The sequence below is a fragment of the Hyla sarda genome, assembly GCF_029499605.1.
Source record: "Hyla sarda isolate aHylSar1 chromosome 1 unlocalized genomic scaffold, aHylSar1.hap1 SUPER_1_unloc_1, whole genome shotgun sequence".
Classification (NCBI taxonomy): Eukaryota; Metazoa; Chordata; class Amphibia; order Anura; family Hylidae; genus Hyla; species Hyla sarda.
Genome location: NW_026607570.1, coordinates 302,056 through 313,734, shown reverse-complemented (window position 1 = coordinate 313,734; position 11,679 = coordinate 302,056). Strand labels below are relative to the sequence as shown.

The following is an 11,679-nucleotide window of genomic DNA, read 5'->3' as shown; positions in this document are numbered from 1 at the left end:
CGTAATAGGAATCCGACCCCCCCAGACAAGCATACTGGAGCCCCCTACTGGTGAACCTGTCTGGAAACCCCCAGAGGGATATCAGCCACGGATTCCTGAGTTTGTTGGTGACTCAGGAATCCGGATTGGCACGGCCGGATACACTGAAATAGACAATTTCAGTTTTTATTTCAGTGACAACGTTGTCAATCTAATGATGGAGCAAACAAACTTGTACGCCCAACAGTTCATTGCCCACCACCCTGATTCGCTTTTGGCCAGGTACAATGAATGGTACGCCATTAATGCACCCGAACTGAGGACATTTTGGGGCCTCTTGATGCATATGGGCCTCTACCAGACCCCACTCTACGGTAGGTCCTCTACCAGACCCCACTCTACGGTATGGCCATGGCACGAGGACGGTTTGAGGCCATTCGGAAATGCCTGCATTACACTGATAATGCGGCATGTCCCCCCTGAGGTGATATGACCGGCTTTACAAAGTGAGGCCGGTCATAGATCACTTTGTGGCCAAATATTCGGAGGCCTACGTACGTACGTACGTACGTACGTACGTACGTACGGGAGCTCTCTGTAGATGAGTCTCTTATCAGTTTTAAGGGGAGGCTTATCTTCCGCCAGTATATTCCCTTGAAGCGGGCGCAGTATGGCGTGAAGCTCTACAAACTTTGTGAGAGTACCTCAGGGTACACTCTCACGATTAGAGTATATAAGGGACAGGATTCCCGTATTGAACCCCCAGATTGTTCCCTCACTCTGGGTGTTAGCGGGAAGCTTGTGTGCGACCCTATGCACCCATTGCTGGATAAGGGTTATCACGTGTAGGTGGACAACTTTTATACCAGCATCCCTCTGTTCACATCCCTTGCCGCCAGATCCACGTCCGCTTGTGGGACCGTGCGGAAAAACCAGAGAGGCCTCCCTCTAAATTTTGTACAGACACCTATCCCCAAGGGTGAATCCCGTGCACTTACCCATGAAAACCTGTCACTGGTCACGTATAAGGATAAGAGGGATGTCCTTTTGCTGACCATAATTCATGGTAACGGCAGCTCACCTGTCCCTTTGCGAGGTACCACAACACCGGTCCTCAAGCCGATTGTATTCTGGACTACAATTGTGATAGATGTATATGTGTGTATATGTAAATTTTATATACTGTACATGTAAAATGCCTATTTAGGATGAGGCCATGCTTCTCTGTTACTTGTCCACCTCTCCCCCATCTTCTCTCTCCCATCTTGCCCCCACCATCGTGTAGAGGAAGCTGCTGGCCACGAGGACAATGCTACTTCCACATCTGCTCTTTCCTGTCTCACCCCTCCCATCGTGTGGAGAATCAGAAGAAATAAGCCCGCCAAACTGTTCAGGAAAGGCATAGTAGGGGGTGGGAACTTATGTTAATTACAAATGTAATATAAGCTTGAACGATTTGAAATAAAGCTCAGTGACGAGCACACAGAACACAGAAGCATTTGAAACTGACAATGGCTCCGTTTGATTTACTTCGGTATATACATTCTGTATAGGGATTTGGCTGGGAGTTAGATAGCTACAAGAACACTGATAAAATCCATGTCACAATCAGTATATGGGGGGGAGTTGATCTCTATGATCAAGTCCTCAAGCCATATAATGCCATGCGGAAAACACGTGTATGATACAAAAAGTTGCACTCTACATGGTACAGGTTGCCATGTATAACTCTTTTGTACTGTCCCAGTATGCTGGCAACACAGGGACATTCCTCCAGTTCCAAGAAGTCAGGCAACCGTGAAAGAGCAGGCCGGAGTTCCTGATGAACTGGAAATATAGGAGCCAGGATCGTCCCCGGCCAGCACTTTCCAGGTGATGTACCCCACACTGTAAATAAGGGCCGATCCCAGAAAAAATGCAGAGTGTGTCACAAGAGGGGGATACGGAAGGACAAGAGGGGGATACGGAAGGACAAGAGGGGGATACGGAAGCACAAGAGGGGGGATACGGAAGGACAAGAGGGGGGATACGGAAGGACAAGAGGGGGATACGGAAGGACAAGAGGGGGATACGGAAGGAGAGGAGGGGGATACGGAAGGACAAGAGGGGGATACGGAAGGACAAGAGGGGGATACGGAAGGACAAGAGGAGGATACGGAAGGACAAGAGGAGGATACGGAAGGACAAGAGGGGGGATACGGAAGGACAAGAGGGGGATACGGAAGGACAAGAGGGGGATACGGAAGGACAAGAGGGGGATACGGAAATACAAGAGGGGGATACGGAAGGACAAGAGGGGGATATGGAAGGACAAGAGGGGGATACGGAAGCACAAGAGGGGGGATACGGAAGGACAAGAGGAGGATACGGAAGGACAAGAGGGGGATACGGAAGGACAAGAGGGGTATATGGAAGGACAAGAGGGAGATACGGAAGGACAAAAGGGGTGATACGGAAGGACAAGAGGGGGATACAGAAGGACAAGAGGATAAGGAAGGACAAGAGGGGGATACGGAAGGACAAGAGGGGGATACAGAAGGACAAGAGGAGGATACGGAAGGGCAAGAGGAGAATACGGAAGGACAAGAGGGGGATACGGAAGGACACCACCACTCAATGTGACACTTGCCCTGATCATCCGGGCATCTGCATTAAGGAATGCTTCAGGGAGTATCACACTTCCATGGACTACTACATTTTCCCTTTTCATTTTAATTTTCCATAATTTGACCCAAATTAAAAATACAGAGTGTGTCACAGGAGGGGGATATGGAAGGACAAGAGGGGGATATGGAAGGACAAGAGGGGGATACGGAAGGACAAGAGGGGGATACGGAAGGACAAGAGGAGGATACGGAAGGACAAGAGGGGGATACGGAAGGACAAGAGGGGGATACGGGAGGACAAGAGGGGGATATGGAAGGACAAGAGGGGGATATGGAAGGACAAGAGGGGGATATGGAAGGACAAGAGGGGGATACGGAAGGACAAGAGGGGGATATGGAAGGACAAGAGGGGGATATGGAAGGACAAGAGGGGGATATGGAAGGACAAGAGGGGGATATGGAAGGACAAGAGGGGGATATGGAAGGACACCACAACTTAATGTGACACTTGCCCTGATCATCCGGGCCTCTGCATTAAGGAATGCTTCAGGGATTATCACACTTCCATGGAGCACTACATTTTCCCTTTTCATTTTAATTTTCCATAATTTGACCCAAATGTACCAAGTCCAGAGTACATTCCAAATTTTAACCCCATAAACCACAAAATTGCCCATAAAAAAAAAATCTCATTAAAAAATAAAAATAAAAAACGGATAAGACCTCTAGGGGTATTTTTTCCAAAAATGGGTCATGCGTCACCGAGTCACTAGCATCGGGGTCTTTTTTTTTTTTTTGTTGCCTCAAATGTGCAGCGCTCTCTCCTTACCTGAGCGGGGTGCACATTTGAGGTAACAGAATAGGGACAGCCACACACATCACATTCCCAGAATGATGATTCAGAGCATAGGGTTTGGGGCGGGCATCATTTTTACTTTTGGCTATACTCTAGGCCATCATTCTGGGAATATAATTGGCACATCAGTAGTTAAATTATAATTTTCATCCCCCCCCCCCCCCCATAGTACACTTCATCCATTCCTGGAAAATAAATTTAGGGAACACCCGTCTAGTTCCCCCTATACACCTTCCCCAGGGGGTGTACTGTCTGTAATGGGGTCACATGTGGGTGTTTCTTTCTTGTATTTTCCTCTGAATATATATAACCGTCAGCTACTGATATACCATAGGCCTCAAATGCAAACAGACCTCTATGACTCTTGAGCCTCTATGACACCCACATATGGGGTATTTCCATACTCGGAAGCAATGGGCTTACAACATTTGGGGGGCATTTGGGGTAACACCAGCATTTTTGTGAAAAAAACCCTATTTTGTCATTTTACGGCCCACTGTTCAAAACACCAGGGAAGTGTAAATACTCACTGTACCCCTTGTTACGTTCCTTGAGGGGTGTAGTTTCCAAAATGATGGCACTTGAAGGGGGGTCCCACTGCTCTGGCTCCATGGTAGCTCTGTAAACGCTTAAGGCCCCTGACAAAATTCTCCCAAAGCCGAATGGCGCTCCTGCTGTTCTGAGACCTGGTGTGCACCCGCAGAGCTGCTAACATCCAAATATGAGGTATGTCCTTACTCCAAAGAAATGTATTTACAAAAATTTGGGGTAACCCGAGTATTTTAGTGTAAAAAATCTAATTTTTCCTTTTCAAATCCCATTTTTATGAACATTTATCAAACACCTGTGGGGTGTTAAGGCTCACCGGACCCCTTGTTACGTGCCTTGAGGGGTGTAGTTTCCAAAATAATAGCCATGTGTTTTTTTTTGTTTTTTTGCTGTTCTGGCACCATAGGGGCTTCCTAAATGTGACATGCCCCCCAAAAACCATTTCAGCAAAACTTGCTCTTCAAAATCCCATTGTTGCTCCTTCCCTTCTGAGCCCTCTACTGCGCCCGCCGAATACTTTACATCCACATATGAGGTATTTCCTTACTCAAGATAAATTAGGTTACACATTTTAGGAAGATTTCTCTCCTATTACCCCTTGTAAAAATTGAACAATTGGATCTACAAGAACATTCCAGTGTAAAAAATGAAGATTGTGAATTTTCTCCTTCACTTTGCTGCTATTCCTGTGAAACACCTAAAGGGTTAACACGCTTACTGAATGTCATTTTGAATACTTTGAGGGGGGGAAGTTTTTATAATGGGGTCATTTGTGGGGTATTTCTAATATGATCCACTTCAAACCTGAACTGGTGTCTGAAGAATTCTAATTTTGAACATTTTGTGAAAATTTGCTGCTGAACTTTGAAGCCTCTGATGTCGTCCAAAAGTAAAAACATCTCAATTTTATGATGGAAATATAAAGTAGACATAGGGGGAGATTTATCAAGAAATGTCTATGTTAGATCACATTTCCACCATTTTTTTGTCTATTCTTTGACTAGCGTTCCCCTTATTCATCAATAATGCGCAGGAGTAATGATGGATAAGGTGCAGCTCTCCTGTCTAAACGCCTTTTCTAAAAAAGAGTCAGACCAACAACCAGAGGCCTGGGTTCCCAACGTACATGTACCTATAGGGTATAAGTACAACAGCAAAAAAAAATTTTTGTATCAATATATCAGAATAATACTTATTACCATCAACCTATTGTGTACTCCTACACAAATATCATAGCAGAAAAAGAGAATGGAGACACTTATAATGTAAAAATTATATAACTTTATTAAATATACATTAAAAATTAATTAATATAAAATCACAGATAGGGAGAAGCATCCACAAAGTGGGAAGACAAAGGCGTTGCTCACAGACAGATCCACATTAGTAAGTTATATAAGGAAAAGTAACATGGTGCATAGTCACACATGTGTGCAATAACAGCACATATATAGGCACAACAATGCTCTAATTATCATACAGTACAATGCACACAGTGAAGACAATAGGCATACCAAACTGTAACATCCAGTTCCTAACAGGGTCTGCTGGAGCAACGCCACCCCAACGCACGTTTCGGCGAGTCCTTCGTCCTGGGGGTGGCGTTAACTCAGCAAGCAATCCTATTTAAGGTGGTGTCCACCAATCAGAATTTGCCATAAAATTACCTTTAGAGGAATCACCTGTCTGTCTGCTATAGTTGGCGCATAGGGTGCAGCCTCGGCCGGGCGACGCCACTTCCGGAATCCGCGTCACACGCCAGATCACATGACCCGGTCACATGACCGCATCACATGACCGACCCTACAGACACAGACCCGGAAGAGCGCCGTCCCCCGGACCGCACTCATGCGCACAGCAGACATGAACATACTGGGTCTATTGATCAGCATTAACCCCGACGGCCCCGAACCCAGAATTGGGCGGAGCCATCGTATCCAGGCAGACCAAGAGATCCAGCATTTGATAGACTTAAGCTTCATATACACTAACATAGGAAACTGTCAATGGGGGTATATAACATTCATCAATAAATAGAAGGGTCATTGTTAATTTGCTGTCATAATTGAAAAATTCATAGATAAACATTTAAAAAATATATATATTATAAAAAAATATATTGCTATATATATATATGTATTCAAAATAACAATAAAAATTATATTAATAAATAATAATTAGTGTGAAAGAATAATAGTATTATAATTGTGAATAAAAATTGTGAATATTAATTAGATGTTAATAGTGGTAATAAGGTGTAACTGTGCTAAATGGTTATAGTGCCATAAGAGGGGAGCATTAATAATAATAGAAAATTATATGGAAAAGTGAATGTATGAGAAGTATATGTGATGTATAAAATATGAAATCAAACCATTATATATATATGCATATCCATACACATAAAATGTGATACTGTGTTTAATATATAATATGAGAAGTGAATGATGATATAAAATAAATAATAAAAAAGGGGAAGTAATAAATTAATACTACTGTAAAGTGCAAGTGCAATATAAAGAAATATATATGTAATGTATGCATAATTATATATATGCATAAAAAACATTTATAAAGAAAATGTGAAAATTATATAAAAGTTTATAATCATAAATGTAATAAAAATTGTTGTGATAATAAAAATGTATTCATACATCAATCAATTAAAAAGATGAAAATTGTTTAGTGAATAATAAATACAGTGCAAAATTATATATATAGAGATGAGTGTATATGTGCATGAGCCCATATTTGCACCTACAAAAATACACTCATAGCGATAGTGAAAAAAGTGAAAAAAATATATATATAAGGGTATCTACATACCCAAATATCAAGTGATACACAAAAAACGTGAATGGTGAAAAACAAATAAGAATTAGAAAAATGAAAAAATTGAATGGAATACAAGGAAATGTATAAAAAAGGGGAAGTGAGAGGAGGAGGGAAAGAGGGGGGGGGGGAAGGTGAAAAAAAGGGGGGGGGGAAGGGAAAAGAGAGGAGGGGGGGGGACAGAAAGGAAGGAGGGAAGGGAAAGGAGGAGGAGGGGAGGGGAAGGAGAAACAGGGGAAAAGGGGAGAGGGGGGAGGGCAGGGGAAAGAGAGGAAGGGGAGAAGGGGGAAAAAAGGGGGGGGGAAGGGAAGGAAGGACAGGGAAAACAGAGAAAAGAAAAAAGGAAAAAGAAAAAGAAGAAGACCACATAAGATCTCGCACACTAAAATAAATAATTAACGACAGCAAGATTAAATCCATACATTATATCCAATCAAGATAAGGTACAATGTCTACCCCATATGTCAGTCCCCATAACATTCATAAATCTTGTTAATAGTCCGCATATAGGATCCCAGGATTCCAAAAAAAGGGGGGGCTATTGGTCACGCGATGATGTAACACCACTGAAATGAAAAAGGGGAAAAATTGGGAAAAAGTTTATTAGTACATAAAACCCATTAAAATAATTAAAAAGCAAAAGCTGCTGAGAAAGACGTCAGGTGGTCAGAGAAATGGCGAGAATGGCAATTACCTCATTTAACCCTTGTGGTTGTAAGGAGTTCAAACGCCAGATCCACTTGCTTTCACATTGTGCTAATATTTTTGGGACATCACCACCCCTCATGCCTAGATCAATCATATCGATGCCCTTTACTTTCAATGCCTTAGGGTCCTCACCATGTTCAGCCAAAAAATGTCTAGGAATAGATTTCAACTCCTCAGGATGTGCTTGTTCGGATGCCAGTCTAATGTCTCTCACATGTTCTCTAATACGAACCTTTAAGGCTCTTGTGGTGAGTCCGACATATATTTTTGAACAAGGACATGATGCGTAGTAGATTACAGCTTTCGAATTGCATGTAATATGATGTTGAATGCTGAAAGTCTTAAGCCCTGATGAATCTATAAAACTATCACTTTTTTCTACATTCGGACACGCAACACATTTTCCACAAGGGAAACATCCATTTTTAGGACCCCTTCCGCCAAAAAGGTTTACAGTACTAGTGATATACTCACTTTTCACTAAGATGTCTTTTAGATTTCTGGCTCTTCTTGCAGTCATCTGAATCCGTGGAGGTATGTAATGCTGGAGGATAGGGTCCGTTCTTAATATAGGAAGATGTTTTTCAATGACCCTTCTCATGGTGTCCCACTGATCATTGTAATCTGAGATATATCTTACTGTGTCGTCCGGAATCGGTTCCTTCTTTCTATGTAATAATTGATGTCTCGATGTTGCTTTGGCTCGTTTGTATGCATATTTTAAGCATCGCTGGCTATAGCCCTCTCTCTTTAAATCTTTTCTGTAACAATTTTTGCTTGTTCTTCAAATCTTTCATCTGAGGAGCAGATCCTTCTAATGCGTAGATATTGTCCCACTGGAATGGCTTTTACAACATGTTTTGGATGAGCAGATGTTGCATGAAGGTAGGTGTTAGTCGCAGTCGGTTTTCTGTAAATATCAGTCTGAAGGAATCCATTGGAGTCTTTAATCAGAGTCACATCTAGAAAAGGAATCGAAGTATAGTCATATGAGTAAGTGACTTTAATATTTTTGGTGTTGTGGTTGAGTTGACGCATGAATGATTCCAATTCATCTGTTGTACCCTGCCAGATCATGAGGACGTCATCAATGTACCGTGCCCAGAAAAGGACACGTTCCATTGAGAGGTCCCCATGATCTGACAGGAATAGATCCCTCTCCCACAGCCCCAGGAACAGGTTTGCATACGAGGGCGCACAAGGCGCCCCCATAGCAGTGCCCTGGAGCTGCAGGTAGAGGGATCCATTAAATGTAAAAAAATTATGAGTAAGGACAAAGTCTAATAGTTGACATATGAACGAAGACATTTCAGATTTGACATTACTACATCTTAGAAAAAATTCCGTAGCTTCCAATCCATCCACATGACGAATACACGTGTATAAAGATTCAATGTCAATGGCTACCAACAGGGTATCCTTTTCGAGATGTAATCCTTCAATTCTCGTAAGGATCATAGTATCTTTTCACAAACGAGGGAAGGCATTCGACTAAAGGCTTTAGTTTATCATCTATAAATCTAGATACATTTTCCGTCAAGTTACCATTACCTGATATTATTGGTCGTCCAGGTGGTCTCTTCAGGTTTTTGTGCACCTTAGGCAATAGATATAACGTGGGTATTTTCGGATGTGAAACAATGAGGGCTCGATGTAATTCTGGTGAAATAACTCTCTGGGTTTCAGCGTGTGTCAGAATCTCCCCCAAACTATTTTGGAAGGAAATAAGAGGGTTAAATGTTAGTTTTTTTATAACACGTACTTTCCCTCAGTTGACGACGAGCTTCAGCCTCATACATATCTTTTGGGCCAGATAACCGTGTTTCCGCCTTTGTCTGCAGGTTTAATTATAGCATCCTTCAAATTTTTTAGTTTCTCAAGGCTTAATCGTTGATCATTAGTGAGGTTGTCATGAGTAACTGTCTTAGAGATCTTTTTGAAATCTTTGTCAACCATTTTGACAAATGTTTCAACGACCGGACAGACAGACAGTGACGGAAAATTTTTTGACTTAGGTTTAATACACGTGGGTACCTGGTCCTCAAGTGAAATTTCTTGTTCCATAAGAAGTTCGTCTAAAGTGCGCAAGGCCTGTCTCTCCAAGGGTGAAGTGAAAATGGTAGCGAATTCATCTTTATGGTACCATCTTTTAAAAATCAGGGATCGTGCAAAAATATGTAAATCTTTCAGGGCTGTAAAATGATTAAAACATGAGCTAGGTGAGAATGTCATTCCTTTAGATAGCACATCAATATCTACCGAGGTCAATTCATATTGAGATAAATTAATTACCTTGGATGTGTCGTCAGTCGGAGTTGGTGTCTCCCTTGAGTCAAATCTTCGTTTGGAGTTATCACGCTGGAATTCCTTCTTACGTTTTTGCTGGTTATTAAAGTGGTTAGATCGATATGACGGGCCACTATACTCACTACTCGACGAGATGGACGAGACAGACATTGCCCTCTGTCGTTGTTGGGGTCGATCTCCCGTGCTCCTTCTCTGCCATTTATAAACTGTCTAAACGCCTTTTCTAAAAAAGAGTCAGACCAACAACCAGAGGCCTGGGTTCCCAACCTACATGTACCTATAGGGGTACGCCACGGGGTGAGCGTTGGTATGCGAAAGCAACGACAAATACTGGCCATGGACTGGCAATTACTTGTCAGCGCATAGCCGGGCAAACCTCCAGCTGTTGCAAAACTACAATTCTCAGCATGCAGTGACAGAAGGGCATGCTGAGACTTGTAGTTATGCAACAGCTGGAGGTTCACTACTATAACTTTCAGCATGCCCTTTGGCTGTCCGTGCATGCTGGGGGTTGTAGTTATGAAACAGCTGGAGGCACACTGGTTGCAAAACACAGAGTTTGTTACATAACTCAACCCATGTGCCTCCAGCTGTTGCAAAACTAAAACTCCCAGCATGCATGGTCTGTCAGTGCATGCTGGGAGTTATAGTTTTGCAACAGCTGGAGGCACATGGGTTGGGAGTTGGAAAACAGATGATGTTTCCCAGACAGTGTGCCTCAACTACAACTCCCAGCATGCCCAGACAGCCGAGGGGCATGCTGGGAGTTGTAGTTTTGCAACAACTGGAGGAGAACAGATTGGGGACCAGATTGGAGACCAGATTGGGGACATCTGCTGGGCCATGTTCTGGCTCCTGCGGCGTCCTGTGCGCTGCGCAATGACAAGTGATGTCCTCAACGCGACGTCACCGTCAGTGCGCACAGTGACAGCTCAGGACGCCGCCGGAACCAGAAGTAGCGCGGACCCCGGGAACAGGTAATTATAAAACCCAGGATGGGGGAGGCAATGGGGCAGCGGCGGCGGTTGGACTTGGGAGGACCCCAGGATAGGCAGGGGGAGAGAAGTGGGCGGCGGCGGCGGTCTCTGGCCCCACTAAAGCCCCTGCAGTTCATTGATTTAAAGCGCCAGCTTTAAATCATTGATCTGCAGCGGCTTCTGAGGGGGGAGGGGGGAGAAATAGCCCAAAACTTATACCAGAATATCGGTATAAGTTATTGGCCATCGGGCTGGTAACAGCGGGACTTCTGTCAGTTAACCCGTGCGATGTCGCGCATCGCGGGGTTAACTGAATGCCGTCTATAGACAGCAGAATGCCTGAGGGACCTGCGCAATTCTCTATAGATGGGATTCTGTGGGAAGGGGTTAAAGGTTGAATTGTGGAAGGTAGAAATTATTCTCACACCTACTGGTAGGTGGTCTAGCTTTGCGCCTAAAAATTTACCTTTACGCACAAAATAGCGACTTTTGACAAAAGTCGCAAATGATAAATATGTGACCACTGCAGGGTCAGAAAGAGAAAGTTCTACGGGTCGGCAAAAAAGAGTAAAACTGTCTATATCAAAAGGCGCATAAAAGTCTCAAAATATGCTGCTTGCGCCTGAACTGCGCCAAAACAGACAAAAACATGCTCTAAAAGCCATGATAAATCTCCCCCTATGTCTCATCTCTAAACATGTCACTTTTCAGATCCAAGTCATTATATAGTCATTTTACCCCATGTTTATCTACTAAGGGAGTATGAAAAGCTTCTAATACCTTGTTACCTAATCCTGGACTCCCCGATTGCTGTAAGAAGTGGGAACAGGATTTAGATAAGACTTTTAGTGAGGAACAATGGATT

The 11,679-nt window shown here is 43.2% G+C and overlaps 1 protein-coding gene across 1 annotated transcript in view; it reads left to right on the top strand.

Annotated features, from left to right (window-relative positions):
* LOC130297916 (uncharacterized) overlaps window positions 1-11,679 on the top strand; it is a 203,106-nt gene that overhangs the window by 39,252 nt on the left and 152,175 nt on the right.